This window comes from Gavialis gangeticus, unplaced genomic scaffold (genome assembly GCF_001723915.1).
Source record: "Gavialis gangeticus isolate Ggan-Ray unplaced genomic scaffold, GavGan_comp1, whole genome shotgun sequence".
Classification (NCBI taxonomy): domain Eukaryota; kingdom Metazoa; phylum Chordata; order Crocodylia; family Gavialidae; genus Gavialis; species Gavialis gangeticus.
The window spans coordinates 61,477,708-61,493,943 of NW_017728995.1; the positions used below are offsets into that span (position 1 = coordinate 61,477,708).

Here is a 16,236-nt window from a genome sequence, read left to right on the forward strand (position 1 = left end):
TATTCTTCCTACAGTTTATCACAAATTTACACATTTTGAGTAGAGTTACTACAGAAAATAACATCCCTATTCTGGAGGTTACCTTGAAACTGAAGAAAGCATTTCTTTGCTTGTTCTGCATACAGGCACAACAAGAGTTTTAGGTCTTGAGAAACTGTTTCAGAGTGAGAAGGGGAACAGGGATAGAGGTCATGGAGGTCAGATGGTTAACTGATAGCAGGGGATTTTTTTTCTCTTATGAGGATCAGCAACACAGTAGGTTGAACTCCTGTGGAACTTGGTATGTTTGACATAAGGTTGATACCTTATTTAAGGTTTTTTTGTACAGGGGGAAGAGTTGGAATTGCCCAGTAGAATGAAGATATTTACTGAAAAAATGTAGGTGTACCCCACAACTGACCAGAGTAGCTAGTCTATGGTCCTATACCACAAGCTCTTCACAAATTGAAAATGTATACCTTTCCCCTTGCCCCATTCTGCACTTCAAAGACAGGAGGAGCTCCCCATAAACATCTGCAAAACTCCTGCAAAAACTTGACAGCTGTGGTGCTGTGACTGCTCAGCAGAAAAGGAAAAAAAAAGTAGCCTTCTTCTATTACTTATGAGCCCCTTGTATGCCAGCAATATCCATTTGCTGTGCCCATGGGACAGGGCTCTCTTTATTCCGTGTTTATGCTGTGCCTTGCATAATAGTGCCAAGATCCATGATTAAGGCACTATACCACACTATAAATATGAAGTAACTGACACAAGCTGTGTCCCTGCTGTATTTTTTAGCTTCCTAGTACAGCTATTTATTCTGGTTTATGCTAGGAAGAGTATTCATGTCATGATGTACACACCAGATTAGATGCACTGAAATTTTCATTTTGGAATTTCATTGGGTTATGATTGATATCAGTGTTTCTGAAACAAAAGTACATAAAACAGATGGTTTACTAATTACCAGAGGTAATCTGGATCTGCTGCCCATAACTGAAGGTTTGTTTTGTATCTTATCCACACCCTTATTTTAAACAGTTTCTCACATGGATGTGCAGTGTACCATTATGGGAAAGGGGCACTCTTGAAAAAGACAGGTAAAGAAAAGTATTTTATACCATGAATAATATCCTCCAAGATCAGATAAGTAAATTATATTATTATTAAAAAAAAACAACCCCAAAGTGATGTCAAATAATCTTGAGTTTCCAGTCAAATGATATTTTTTTCTTTTTTCCTGCATCAGAAATAGTAACCGAAAAGAGCAGCATGATCAAGGTACCACAAAAAAAGCCACACAAGAAACAGTAGAACCTTGAGATTTCACACACTAGAATCTGCAAAAGTTGCACTCCTAGCTTGCTACAGAAGCCATTTTCCCCATTGTTCAAGTGAGCTCATATTACAAAAATTATTTCCTTGCAAAAATGACATATTTACTCAAATATGACAATATCCCCCATCAGTATGCAAAAGAAACCTCTTGTCTTATATTATGAAGTGGAGGGGGGCAGGCAGCTGCTGCAGCTCCGACAGGCCCTGAGCCTGTGTCAGTTCCACAGCAGCTCCCTGCCCCCTTCCGCTTTCTCTCTACTCCCCTTCTGCTCCCCTCACTCCCTTCCTTCCCCTATCAGGCACAGCTGGGCTCTGGCTGCGGCTGCGGTCTCTCCCAGGCATAGGGCACATGGAAACTCTTTCCCCTGCCCAGAAGCACTCACACACTGCTGCTTTGCTTGCCTGGCCAATCAGCAGCACCAACACTACTGCATGGCCGGGCAAGGGCTGAACTTCCAAGCACTGTAGCCTCCATGGCTAAGTACAGACAGTCAAAAAGCCTGAGGCTGAATTGATTCGGTCTTTGCAGGTCAGTCTAAGATTTAGAGATTAAATTTAAACACAAGTGAACAGATATTTACCTTTGATTCAGGAAGTGCCGCATGCCTGTAGTGGCTCAGACCAGAAGCCCAGAGCCGCTAGAGAATGGCTCTCTGGCTGTGTGTTCACTTCCTCTTCCTGCTGCCCCCGAGGTCTCTGGGATTTGCAATCCAAAATCAGAGCAGCAGGACTCTGCAGGGTGCTCATCACTTCTTCATGCTTCCAGGTAACTCCGAGGTACCTGGGAGGGGAATTTTATCCCCCCAGCTGGGGTCTGGGGCCAGGGAGGGTTTGCCTGGGGAGGGGCAGTCCCCTCCCCTCTACAGACTAGGCTACAGCCCCAGCTGGGCTTCCCTCCACCTTCTTATACGGTGGCCATCATAGAAGACAGCCCAGTTGTCCTCTGTGGATACAAAATCAGACACCTTTATGTCCTCTATTTTTCTCTTGAAGAGAGAGGATGTAAAGGCATCAGATTTCATATCAAGAGGACAGGACAGAGCAGCAGAAAACCGGAATGTCCTCTATGATGGCCACCTGACCGTCCTATCAGCCAGCCCTCAGGGCTCCAGCTAGGGAATAGAGGGGCAAGGCCAGCCCTGCTCTGTGGAGCAGACAGCACAGCACAGCACAGCACGGCCCAGGGCAGCAAAGCATTAGGGGGACTGTGATTTAACTTGAACCAGGAAAGGGTCTGGGACAGAAGTTTCATAAACTGGTTTGACCCAAATCAGTTAACTCTGATGCTACATTCAACCAAGTTTATCGTAAACCATTTTCAGCCATTTTGAAACTGATTTATATGCACTAAGCTTTTGTTCTGTTACAGGTTTGAATCAGTTTTTGATCACTTAAACTGGTTTATGTGTGTGACCGCCGGTCTTCCGCTAGCCGCTGTGTGGCAGCTCAGGTCTCTTGGCAGATGTTCTGCCACTTCTGGGCTGGTTTGTCATCGAGGTAGCTCTTTCTTCCCATGTCACCAACTCCGTTCCCGCCTGCCACGTCTTGGTGTTCCTCAATGGGCGGGGTTAGTTAGCGGGTCCCTGAGTGGCCCGGGTCAGGCCCAACGGTTGCTCACAGGGCTCCACCACCCCTACACCCTGGCCTCACACTACCTTCGCTAGGCCGTCTCATTATCTTGCGTCCTTCCTTGCAGATCTCGCCTGCCTCTCTGCGTACTAAAGCCTACAGTGGGAGGCCGTGCACACTCCTGCGGCTCCTTGTTCCTTGCACCCATCCCGCGGGGAACCGTCCCCACGATGGCCCCTCCCAGGCTTCCCTATGGCTCGAACACCAGGGTGCCCTCACCAAACTCAACCCCCAACTTGGGGTAATCTGACAACAACAAAACCAAAATTCAGTGCTCCTCCCCCAACCCTCCACCTATTCCTCATCCCTGGACCCTTAACGCGGAGAGGGGCCTCTACCCACTGTCTGTCGCCCCAGAGCTCGCGCCTATCCTTGCTTGCCCTCCTTGGTCCCAGTGGCGACCCCGCCCCAATTATGAACCCTGTCCGGGCTGTCCCAGGCTATTGCCTCCCAGCGTGCCGTCCTCCATGCCTCACCGTCCCGACACTCCACCTGGGTCTTGCTGCGCTCCAGAGGGTGCCTCCAATCCTCTTCCATTCACTCCTCTGGTGTATGGCAGGGGTCTGCGATGGGGTGCTTTTCTTCCTGACAAACTTTGCCCCCAGCTCACTGGCCTCCTCGGGGTCCTTCCTAGGGGCTCGCTCCACTGATGGCGTCAACTGCAGCTTTGCCTGCGGGCCATCTGCCCCCTCCACAGCAACTGCCGCCATTTTTATTTTTGCTGGCTGGTGTCTGACGCTGACATCACCTGCTGGCCACAGCTGTACATAGAGGCAGCTCACGAGCCGCGCTAGTTCCTCTCCCCGTTCTGGGCTGCAGGTCCTGGGCTGCAGGTGAGTATCCCGCATTACCTCACTTCCCGGGACAATGTGCTACTTAAGTCCTTAGCCCATGAGCAGCCTGAGCAGTATCTAACAGGTGGGGAGACAAGGAGGGGAAGAGACAGAGACTGCAGGGAAAGGCAATTTTTCCATATACTGTATAGAATCTAATTATTGCGGGGATCATCTTATATTCAGGGTCATCTTATTGTGAGTCATAATTATATGTTATCTTCAGGGTCATCTTATCTCGTTTTGTGAGTAAATACGGTGCTTTGCCATATTTCCTCTTTATAATGGTTCATAACACGCTAAACTAAAGCTGCAGTTGTCCGAAACAAGACAGGAAAGTCAGTTTTGTGATGTGATGTCACTATTTTCTCTCAATTGTTCACTTAGTCCCAAGCTCCAATACCTATGCTCACGTCAAATAGCACTTCAGTCAACCAATGGTCCTATTGATTGGCTGAGTAAGATATTTGAATATAGGTATCTGAACTGGGCTTTTTTTCCCTCATTTTCATTGGAGCTCAAGATCATTAGAAAGGTTCTGCTTTACCATGTTTACGACTTCAATCTTGCAAATCCTTACTCCTTTCATTGGCTTTAACATCCCTACTCAAACATGCAGCTTTTAGATTTGCTTTTGGTCTCCAGCCAACACTCAGATGGTTAATACCAATCCCAATGGAGACAAGTCCTATAAATGCCTGCAGACACAATTCTTTAACATGCACTGTATTCATCAATAATAATGTCTTCATAATATTACATAGGCGACAGAGGGTGCGGGGGAGGGGGGCATGTGCATGTCCTGAGAGCACTGGTGCTCCCCCGCAACAGCGAGCACTTTGGCTGGTAGCGGGGCATGGAAAACACTTGTGCCTCCCTTAAAATGGGCTCCGCTGGAAGCTGGGGGGAGGGGGCACACCCGGCTGGCCGCTGGAGGACTGCACCCCCCCCAGTCATGCCCCATTGGTGCCCCCCTGACTCAGGAGGCACCAATCTTCCATGTAATATTATATGCACATCTTAATTCAGTTTAATTTTATTGCTATTCTTGCTTATAAATCAATAAAAAACAAACAAGGAGAAATAGCGGGAGCTTTTGAAATCTTGTGATTTTATTTTAAGAATAGTTCCCAGATGCCTTCAAAGGATTTTTGCTTTACAGACTATAGACTGTTCTTTCAGGTGAGATTACTTCTGCTAATACAGAAATTATTCTTTCCAAGTTGTAACTGGTTCCAGTCCTTTGAAAAGATTTGACCATCACAAACGATTATATGGTGAAACTGATGCAATACAAATACAGGTTGTATGGCAAGTTTTAGGCTTCTATTATAAAACATTTTAAGAGACACTTTGTAGCTCAGGAGTGTTAGACTTGCATTGTCCCACCAGCTGGAAGAGAGGTGCAGGGCCACTCTGCAGGCCACACCGGACCCACACAGCAGCCCCACATTCTAGTCCTGCTCCAACTGCTGTGAGGCTGCAGCTGCAAGACCTGGAGCTGCATATGGCTGCTCTGGAGATCTGCTGCACATGGCAGTTGATCTATCGCTCTGCAGACGTGCAGGACCATCCAGCTCACCCTGCATGCTACCTATGGGTCACACCGAGACCCGTAGGCAGCACCAGGGACACCCCTGCTATAGGTGAATAGCAGAATGCAGGCAACCCTCGCTTAATGCAGTTTCGCTTACTGCAGTTTCGTTATAGCGCTCATTTAAAATACCTACCTAGTTTCACTTGGCGCTGAGTGCATTTCATTATAGTGTGGGCATGGGGAGAAGCAGTGGTGGCAGCAGCAGTGAGGGAAGTGGCAAGTGGCAGCCAGCAGAAGCCCAAGGAGGGGTGGCAGGAGCCCAGGAGCAGGAAGGAGCAGTAGCAGCGAGGAGGGTGGGGGGCCAGGCAGTGTGAGCTTGGAGCCCAGGCTGGCAGGGCCCAGGAGCACAGGGTCTGCTCTGAAATGTGGTGCTGGACCAGCCAGCGTGTGGGGAGGAGCAGCAGCGGCAGCGAGAAGGGGTGGGGGGGGCGCAGGGCATGAGCGCAGGGCCTGGGCCAGCGGGGCAGCAGGAGCATGGGGCCCAAGGGCAGGGCTGGTGGGAGTCCAGGGCCTGAGCCAGTGCAAGCCAAGCCCACAGGGCTCCCCTGCTCCTGGGCTGCAGTCCGTGCCCTGTTCTGCTCCAGTCATAAACTCACCTGTGGGGTGCAGCAATCTGGTCATCTCCAGTCATACACACATCATATGACGTGATCTCCAGTCATATACTTGTCCCAAGCCTGCAGTGATCTGGCGGCGGCAGCTCATCCCAGTGCCAGGGCACAGGCAGGTGGGTGGCCCTACTGCTTACCCCGTGCCAGAGCCCCGACTCAGGCCCCATGGGTAGGGCAGCTGGGGCTGTGCACAGGTGCACTGGTGGTCAGCGGGTGTGGGTCAGCAGGGGCCATTGCAGTGGGGGAATAACGAGGCTGGGAGGAGCTGATGCCTTCCCTGGCAGAGTCTGCATGGTGCTTTGCTGGGAGCGGCCCGGCCAGGGCTGTCAGGAGTGTGGGGCCCAGGGTGGGGCTGCAGGAGCATCAGGTCTGGGTTGGCAGGTGGTGCAGGACCAATTATCTTTATTTACATTAAATCCTATGGGGAAATGGGTTCTGCTTAACGCTGTTTCACTTAGCACTTGGTTTTTCCAAAACCAATTAGGAGCGCTAAGTGGGGGTTGCCTGTGCTTTGTTGTCCCACCATCATTATAAGACTAGATAACACTATTATGGGCACATCCACACATGCAAGGATGGGCGCTTGCAGCAGCTCAAATACAAGTGGTGCAAATTTGAGCGGGGGCTTTTTGCCTCAGCACATGTGCTTGGACATGCACTTTGTTGTGGAACAAATTGCGCCACTTGGGGCAAAATAACCATGCCTGGCTTCTCCAGGATTTGCAGCCAGGGGGAGCCAGAGCCCAGGGCCAGCACCTGTGCTGTCCCCAGCAATATGGCTGCCCCACACAACTCCACCCCCTGCTCTCCCAGACCCCCTCCAATGGCTGCCCTGCCCAGTCCCATCCTTCACTTGCACCCTCCAGCCCCCATGGCTGTCCCCGCCAACCCCAGGCACCATCACTTTAAAAAAAACAACAACAACAACAAAAAAACAGACCCCCCCACTTACCCTAGAAAAGCAGGGGCTAGGGGGCTCTGGGGCCTCCTGGCAGAGTCCCCCCGGGCAGCACAGGGCAGCGGGAGGCAGGAGGGCCCCAGCTGGGGCCACTTGGGCTGTTCCTCTGCCCTGTGCTATGTGGGTGGGGCCCAGTGATAGAGATGGCAGCTGGACTACCAGTAAGTGCCAGGGGGTGTTTTTTTTGGTATGGGGATGCTGGGGAGGGGGGGCAGGGACTGGGGAGGCTTAGGCCAGACATGGCTGGGAGAGTGGGTGGGGCCAGCAGGGGCCCCCCCCATAGTCCCCTCCCCCCTCCTCCGGCGCTCCCAACCCCTTACTTATGGTACTGAAGCCCTGGTGCTGCGCTGTCTGTCAGGCTGCATGGTTCGGCACCAGGGCAAGAGGCCAACCATAGAGACACTCTGGCAGCCAGAGCATCTCCGTGGAGGACCCAGCCTCCGGTCTGGGACCGTGCCCTGCCCTGCTTTTTAAACTTTGGTTTTTTAGACCCCTGGATATCCAGGGTGTCCCGGGAAGCAAAACAATAAACGGGACTCACCTGCAGCTCCGGACGAGACGTGCACGAGGTGGAGGGAGGAGCCCGCATGGCTTATTAGCTGCCTTTTAATTCAATTGCAACCAGCTGGTGACATCACGGAGGGACGCCGGCTGGCAGGGATAAAAACAGTGGCTGCAGCTGTGGAGGGGACGGATAGCCCAGGTGAGGAACAGCAATCGGTACCATCAGTGAGAGGAATGGTGGCAGCGGCGACGGCAAGCAACGTGGAGCCAGCGGAGGCGTGGACAGAGCGGAACCAGACCTCCCGGCTGGAGACTGCCCTGGACAACGCAGGAGCTAGAGGCACGGCTCCAGAGGACGCGGCGGGAAGGAGACCAGAGAGTAAAGTGACCCACAGGTGGGATGCCAGAATGATGAGGTGCAGAGACAGCCTCACCCGGGAGGAGAGACCCCGGGAAAGCCCCAAGGGGGTACAGTCAGGGCAGGCATCACCGCCAGGCAGCTGGGGTATCGAGCAGGAGGAGGGACCGTTGGGAGCGATTGGTCCGGGATGGGCCAGAAGGGAGCCAGGGAGGGCTCAGAGCAGATTGTTTAACGGATAGCAAGACGCTGGGTAAGCAGCATTTCTTTTGGGTTGTTTTGTTCAGTTAACCCTGGCTAAGGGAGAGAGAGCTAGGGGAAGTGTGTCCGCAGATTGAGGCTGAGGGGGGGCCTCTGTGAGGCCTGAGTTTTCTTTGATTCTCCATTCCCTGAAGGAAGGGAGGGGAGCAGGCAAGGAGGATGGTGGAGCCGTGGTCACTTAGGGACGGGCCTGGTGGTGTCACCCCATGGCTGGGGAACAAGACCAGCAGATGAGGGACGTACCAAAGGTGGTGTGAGGCTGGGGTGTAGGGGTGGCGGAGCCCCGTGAAGTGACTGCCAAGGAATCCTGGGCCACGGAGTGTCCCGCAAACCAACCCCTTACACTGAAGAACATCAAGTCATGGCGGGCAAGAACAGGGTTGGGGCACGGAGAAAAGACAGTTACTCCGACACTGACAAGATCCCAACAGGTGTTTGACATCTATCTGCAAGGCTAAAACCACCCAAGAACAGGTGATCGAAGCCTGGCGGTCACACAGGGGTCTAATTTTCTCCCCACACGTGCCTCTTGCCCCGTCTCAAATGGGTTTGAGACGGGTCGAGGCATGTGCGTGCTCATCTGGATGTGCCTTATGAAGCCAGTAGGAATATATCAACTTTCTCTGGTGTAAGTTGAATCAGCCCCCTTGTTCATTTGTGGGGTCAGAACAGTAGCAACCAGTAGCCATTTAAATCATCCCTATAGCAAATTTAAATGTCCTGTTATGAAATCTACAATAATCTCTTGCATGTTGTCTTAGCCTTCATCACACCTCATTGAGGGTATTTTTATACATGCAAGAACCTCAGCACCAGGCACTTTGAAAAGCGCCCAGCGCTGTGTTGCTTACAATTGTATAAGCGGCAAAATGCACATCAGTGCTGAGAAAATGGCAGTAGCACGCTTTTGAACTAACACACAGAAGGTGTTTTAGTTCAAAAGTGACCACTGCCATTTTCTGTGTGCTGATGCGCATTTCACCGCTTATACAACTGCACATGAACTGTGCTGTGCCATATCAGCTCGTGTGCGGAGCAGACTCAATTAATCGAGTCTGCTCTGAGATGGTGGATGTCCCGCACACTGCAGGACAAAAAGGTATGTGCATAAATACCCCGAGTGTTTTGCCTCAGGTACCACACTCTTACAAAATGATGGAGTAGCAACTTCAGAACTACAACTGTTGTTGACAACTCTTAAGAAAGGTCAAGCAAGGACTGGTAACAATGGTAGGTTAGGTATGAGCAAATTCTAATAAATTGGTGGCAAGAAGCATAAGTAAGAATTCTAGCAATTCACAAGGAATAGCAATAGAAGAACAAGGATTTAGTTAAGGCCAGATACTGAACTAACTGAAGAGTCCTAATCCAACATTGAGAAGTACTTTTTTGAGGGGACTACAGGGGGAAAGAAGTGTGTGTGTGGGGGGAGGGGGAGTAACAGCATAGTTTAAATCTTTTGGAAATACCTGAGCAATGGATGTATGGTCTCTAAACATTTAATGAAGTGAAAGAGAGACACACACACACTGGAAGGGTCTCCAAGAACTCAGTCCAATCTAGGCTGGATCACCCCTGTCTAAACCATCTTGGGTAGCTATCTAAACTTCACTTAAAATCTTCCAATAAACAAGTTCCAGAGCCTAAACTAGGAACCAACAGTAGATAGCCCATGGAGCCATTGGATCTAGCCTGGGGAACCACACAGGCATGCAGTGTAGCCCATGGGGCCTGTGACTCGCCCTGATGCAGTACAGGCACATGTGGTCCTCAAGTGTTAGAAGCTGGACAGCCCTGACGTAGGCTGTCCCCAACAAAAAGCTCATTCCTCCTAACCAGCTTGCCCTGCCTTCTATGACTTCAGACTAACACACTGCTAACTTTTCTATTTTGATCTCTGCTACCTCCCCTCTCTCATCCATATTGGCTGTCCTCTTTCCTGTCTGCAATCTCCATCCCACTCTAACTTACCACACATTCTTCTTTCTTCTGCACTCCCTATTTTTCATCCCCATCTCCATCAACGAATATGCATTTTAAGTTCCCTGTTTCCCTTTCTGAATAATTGGTTAAGATTTCCGTCACCAATACCTTTCGCACCAATGTATACACACCCTCCAACCTGGAAATACCGGGTGCCTCAGGATTCCTTTAGCATGATAATTAGGGACCTCCTTAATTTGCAGTTTTGCAGAAACCCCCAAATCCAGGATTGTCTGCAAAAAATCAACAACAACAACAAAAAAAACACTTAATAAAAATAAAATGCTGGTACTCAATACCAGGAGAAGGCAGCACTGGCTGGCAGGGCAGCATGAAAGGCAGCAGAAATGATGGTTACCGCCCCCTTGTCCCCAGCCCCCAATCAGCACCAAGTGGTGGGGGTCACAAAAAGCAGCCACCAATCAAGATGGCAGCCACCCCATCCCTCCTCCTCCCTTGGCCTCTCCACCAATCAGCACCACAGGGTGTGGCCACCACAAAATGACTGCAGAATTAGAACTTTATGCCATGATCAAGTACCCCCACAATTTAGGTACATCCCTAAGGGTAATGTTGGTGTCATGAAAACTCCCTTGATCCCATTCCAGTTTGTCCTCTGCTTGTAGAAGGAAGAGCAGAACAACACGACTGGATCAGAGGTGGGTTTTTTTTAAGTTACACTGCTGAAAACGTATGTGAACTAATCAGCTTCTCAAGGTCATTATGGAGCTACAGAAACATGACAAAGTTAAAAAAAAAAAAACCCCCTCTACCTAACTGTTCAAGAGCCAGCGTCTCCATAATCAGTACCGTGGACTTTTGAATGGAATTTTCTAAGATAAAATAACTTTTCAAGAGGAAAAATAAATTGACCATCTTTTTGAAATGTGGCCCAGGCAGTCTTCCAATGCTCGCCTTCTTACAGCTACACAACCACTCTCACCACAAAACTGCAACCTTCCCAGCTGTAAGCATCAGAGTTACAGCTCAGAATGGTCATTAACAAACACGAGATAACTCTTGCTTTCAGTTTTTCCTCGTGTCATGACATTGTCTTTCCATGCAAGTCACTGTACCTCAAAATGCACCAGATACTTTTTACACATTTTGTTCTTTAGGTCATGGGACTTAAGAACTTTTTAAAAATCTAGTATAACTCATTGATGCTGATACTAGGATCCTGACTATGCATATTTGCAGTATAAGTAATTTTCTACTACGTTCTAAGTTCTGTAATAGGAGCGTACAAACGTAGTACCTTTCACCCAAATCTTAACATTGTTTGCAAACGTTAATGAATTAGCATATGGAGTTAGCAAGCATTTTCTTTTTACAGACAGGTAAATCAAGCCTCAGGGGAAAACAAGTTAAAAGTCCAATCTTGCAGTGTACACTGAGGAACACTTCAGTATTTAAACAAGATCAACCCTCAAGGCCAAAAAATTCAGAAGAACCCAATAATGTGGAATATTTTAACACTTGAATACTCAAATTAGAGACATATCAGCCTGAAATCAAACAGCATAAGTCTGAAAAATGGCAATAAAGGCCAGACCACATAGCTCTTCTTCGTTACAAGTGGATGCAGGTAGCCATGAATTGGGTTTCCACAGAATGTGTGGATGGGGTATAAACTTGCATTGACCCTTCCCTGTGCACCTTTTCTCCCTCCAATTTAGCTGTGAGCATGAGTGAGCAGGTTAAAACCAGCAGGGAAAACCATCTTGTTTGGGGGAGAGAACAAAGGATGGATTCAGAAGTGGGCAGGAATGACCAAACTAAACCATTTGGCGTGGTGATGATGCAGGACAGGGACCCCCAAAAAAACTCAACAAGATTTTAGCAGACTCCCCAACCACCCTCTTTCTGCCAATTTTTCTGTGGCCTAAACACAACACACAATAAATATTTGAAAAGACAAGTGTTTATTAGATTCATTGAACTTAAAAAACAGAACAAAAAAAACTTTTAAAGAATTATGCAAGAAATACATTTAAATATAACAGGTACATAAAATGTTATTGAAATGTTGTGTTATATTACAAAAAAAATTTCCCACTGTCCAAACAGAACTGAGGATTTAAAAAACTGGCTTTATGCAAATTAATGTGCTGAGTCTGGTACATAAGTGGTCTGCACTTCTATTCATGTTTCATTTCTGCTGTACCAGTTTGTTCCTGAAAGAGAGATTAACTCTTGGTCGAGCTTTTAAAACCATTTCATTTTCTGTAAATACATATCAAGTCAGTATGAAGATTAGCAGATGTATTCCCTTTCCTTTATTAAGTGATTTAAAAGTTCCTATGGGAGTGTAATGAAGGAAAATAGACCTGTGGGTCAAGTGTTCACTGTTGTACATTATATTCAAGTCTCTTGGTCTCACTTACTGCTGTTCTGCATTGTACTATTGCTTCAGATTATGTATTCTAGGAAAACAAAATAAAATCTGTTGTCCTAAAGCTATTTCTGACGGATGTGTCAGACTCTCCTGAACTATAATACAGGCTATTAACAAACAAACAACAAAAAAGGGTTATTATACACATTAAGGACAGCTGGTTAACAAAACTAAAATTCTCTCGTGTCAGAGGCAGTTCTGGGAAAGAGAAAAATTGGGAATGGGGGAGAGGGGGGAAAAGGGAGAGACCATCTCACCACAATTAATTTTGCCTGACTAAATCCTCCCATCACTTTTAAGCCAGAAGTATGCACATTCTGCATCAATGGATTTAACTGTTCTTTTAATTAACAAGTGTAGAAGTTACTTTAGTTGATTAGGATTTTACTGTTGTTGGCAGCACGACTGACCTTCACAAAATATGAGAATCCAGCAGGAATGATCCAATCTCATATTGAGAACAAGTTAAAGAGTTGCAAAAATATCTGTGCCTTGAATGCTAAAAATATTTTCTTTGGAACCAGTGATACCAAGCAAGTTGCAACTATATATTGGTCTTCATTACTTAAATATAGCTAACATGCTACATACAAAAGCTTTACATATTTATAACTGATCATACACGCTTCTAAAAAATGGTCAGAAAATTATGCACACACAAAAGCAGCTACATATAAATGAATAATTAAAAGTATCAACTGAAGCATTATGAGATCTCTCGTTACAAGAGCACTCTCTGAAGGTAACGTAATGTATGGATATATGCTGCTAAGTTATATTACATGGACGCTTGTGCACAAATAATCTCAGTTATTTGTAACTGCTGGCAAGTATTGTCAGCGTCTCCGAACTGTGGTTGTGACTTACAAATCCAGCCTTGGGGAATGGATGGGAGGTTGGTTACTACTCTTTTTGCTATAGTTCTCATTGAACCTACATGTTCAAAAAATAAAAATATAACCAGATTTTTAGTAAGTCTACCTCAAGTCTTGACTTGTAAGAGTGTATTAAAGAAAACTTGCATGCTACATGTGTGAAAAAGCATTGTTTGGCCCCATACCAAATATCAAGTTTCTGCTTGAAATTCTATACCACCTAGCAGACTCCTTTTCAGTCTTAGGACTCAGACTCTTATACCAAACTTCATTGGTACTTCATTTGTGCCTTCTTGTATTCAAAAGAGTCTAAGTTCAAATGAAAACATCTGCTTTGCTTCTGAACCATCAAGCCTGGCAAGTTTCATAATCTTCTTGAATGGGCTATTGCCATCTTCAACAGCAGAGAAAACCAGATGAGTCTTGTCCAAACTGGGCAAGCAGGAAAACTGAACCTTTGTTTTTCCTTAGCTTTATCACTAGATTCTTTTTCTTAAAGTATATCAATATATACATCTTCTTCTCTTAAGCTGAACATGATCAGATGCCAAACATGAAATCTTTTTGTCAAATATACCTCAACAGCTGGAATAATGAGCATCTCAAAGATATCATTTGCAACAACCTTGACAACCAAACAAATGCAATGCGTTTGGAATGGAATTTAATATGCAATACTTTTTCCACTTCCCATTTTGTTTCTTTCTGTTTATTTTCTTTGGAAAAAGAATAAGTTTACAAGTCCATTGCCTCCACGTTTGGGTCAAGAGCAATGAAGGTCCAATGCACGCCTCTCCCCCAGCCCCTCCCAAAAAATACATACACATCATGTTGCAGAAGGGATCTTAAATAGCAGGAAACCGATTACTTCTTGTGTCCTTACAACTCACCAATTCAGAGATGGGATGACCTGAGCAATCATAGAATATCCAACTCCATTTCATGGAAGACACCCTAACAATCATCAACGTTCTCTGTTCAAGCAGAAAGGTCCAAAGCATCTTTGAACTTCTCCTCTATCTGGGTAAACACTTCCACCCCTCCCTGCCACCCCCTTTGCCACCCTTTCCCTAAAACCTGAAGAATGCTGAAAATCCCACAGAGTCCTGAATAGATGAAAACAGAAGGAGTCCATACCAGTATCACCTGAGTAAAAGGTACCTGTGCACCATGCAGTGAGAATATTAAAGCATTTCTGGATGCTGATTGTATTGGTGCAGGAGTCAAAAATAAAAATACACAGAAATCCCACCTGGTCACTGATAAGAAAACACAGTGCTTAATCCTTGAAGTCTACAGCAGGCATGCCTTGCTGATGAACTGAGGGTACAAATGGAGAAAGTTCTAAAAGTTCTTTAGACATCTGGGGGAGGTGGGAAAACCTACCAAAAATGAATTGCCTAGTAGTGTCTATAGGCAATTAACACGCCCATGACTGAAAAGCTGATGGCACTCATGATACATGTAAAAGCAGCAGACTGTAGATTCCACTAAGATGCTATACTCAAATTTGGATGGAACATTCTTGATAGGCAAGTTGAATTAAAGTACCAAATATCCAGATTCAGGTGAACAGAGTGAAAGCTTATGGACATTAAAAACAGAAGAATATGCTTAATCTATAAACTTCTTTCAAAGATGAATGCTTAACAAGTTATTACATCATTTTGTTAGCAAAATATTAGACAAATTAAGTGATTTCCTAGGCGGGTGGAAAAGCTTGAAAAGAATGGCTACTCTGACGTATATCCTCGATATCATTACCTGATGCTAGCACATCTATTATTATTCATCACGGACATTCTTTGATTATGCTAGAAGGCACTTCAGTATTTTCTCTCAGATTAGCAAAAAGAAAAACAAACAGAATCTACTTTTTTACTGGAGCATGCAAGCTGCAATCAAAAGTAGAAGCCTTAATCTTTTAATTCTTTTGCCCCCAAATGAAATGCCTTGGAGGAAAAAAAAAGATGCAAGAACAGGGATCATTAATAAAACTCAACGCCTCTAAAAAAAAAAAAAAGTTACATTCTCTGTATGCCAAAAGAAATCAACTAATTTTCTTCTATAAATTTAAAAATATTAACAGAATGGGTCATAACTGCAACTATGTATACTAAGTCCAAAGCAAAGTATGTTGAGTGTTTACTTAAGAAATTACTGCATAAATAGCATTGCCATTTTAGTTAAATCACCGCGCTGTTCCATTATTGCTACAGGTGTATGGAACTGCATTAAAAATGGTCTTTTACATAAAAGCTACTCTGTATACTGGTACAGTAAGCAACTACTTAGAAGTTATTATGTAACAGTAACAAGATACATACAAAAAGGACAAAATACTAGAATATAGATTGAATGTTCAGAATCATAAAAAGCAATGAGTTGTGTTTACAGAGGTGCAATACAATCGTAAATGTAAATTAGAAGTTATTTCCACACAAACAACATTTCTAAATGCTTACAAAAAAAACAAACACACACATTTCAGCTTACTATAAGGACTAATAGTAAAAAACCCACCAAGAATTTATCAATACGTAATAGGCATAGTAGAGAGAAATCTCTCTTTTCAAAAACTCTGATCAGATACTTCTAACACATTTAGTTTTTCACTTACAATGATGGCACAAGTTATTTACCATATTAGTGAACAACAGTTCCTGTGCAATTATCACTGCTGTCAACGGACCTTATTCACGTGTGCTGGTATTACCTTTTTAAAAAGTCAGGCTTGGTGAACAGGGACCAAAGAAATCTAGGAAAGGGCAAGCTTTACACAATTCCTGCCCCCTCCTCTTTTCTAAACTACTGACTTGTTTCCCATTTAGGACCATGGTGGCACACATGCTCAGCAACTGATTCACTAGTTACTAGTTCGCTGATTCATCAATTCAACCATATATTGCAAA

At 45.8% G+C, this 16,236-nt stretch overlaps 2 protein-coding genes across 7 annotated transcripts in view; both read right to left on the reverse strand.

Annotated features, from left to right (window-relative positions):
- The window catches only part of YEATS2 (YEATS domain containing 2), a 91,161-nt gene extending 89,244 nt beyond the window's left edge, over window positions 1–1,917 (reverse strand). For all 5 annotated transcript variants that reach the window (XM_019503701.1, XM_019503699.1, XM_019503698.1 and 2 more), the window contains exon 1: window positions 1,899–1,917. The gene's annotated coding sequence lies outside the window, so the exon portion shown is untranslated. The remainder of the gene's footprint in view (window positions 1–1,898) is intronic.
- Window positions 1,918–11,957: 10,040 nt separating this feature from the next.
- The window catches only part of KLHL24 (kelch like family member 24), a 33,265-nt gene continuing 28,986 nt past the window's right edge, over window positions 11,958–16,236 (reverse strand). For both annotated transcript variants that reach the window (XM_019503702.1, XM_019503703.1), the window contains one exon: window positions 11,958–16,205. The gene's annotated coding sequence lies outside the window, so the exon portion shown is untranslated. The remainder of the gene's footprint in view (window positions 16,206–16,236) is intronic.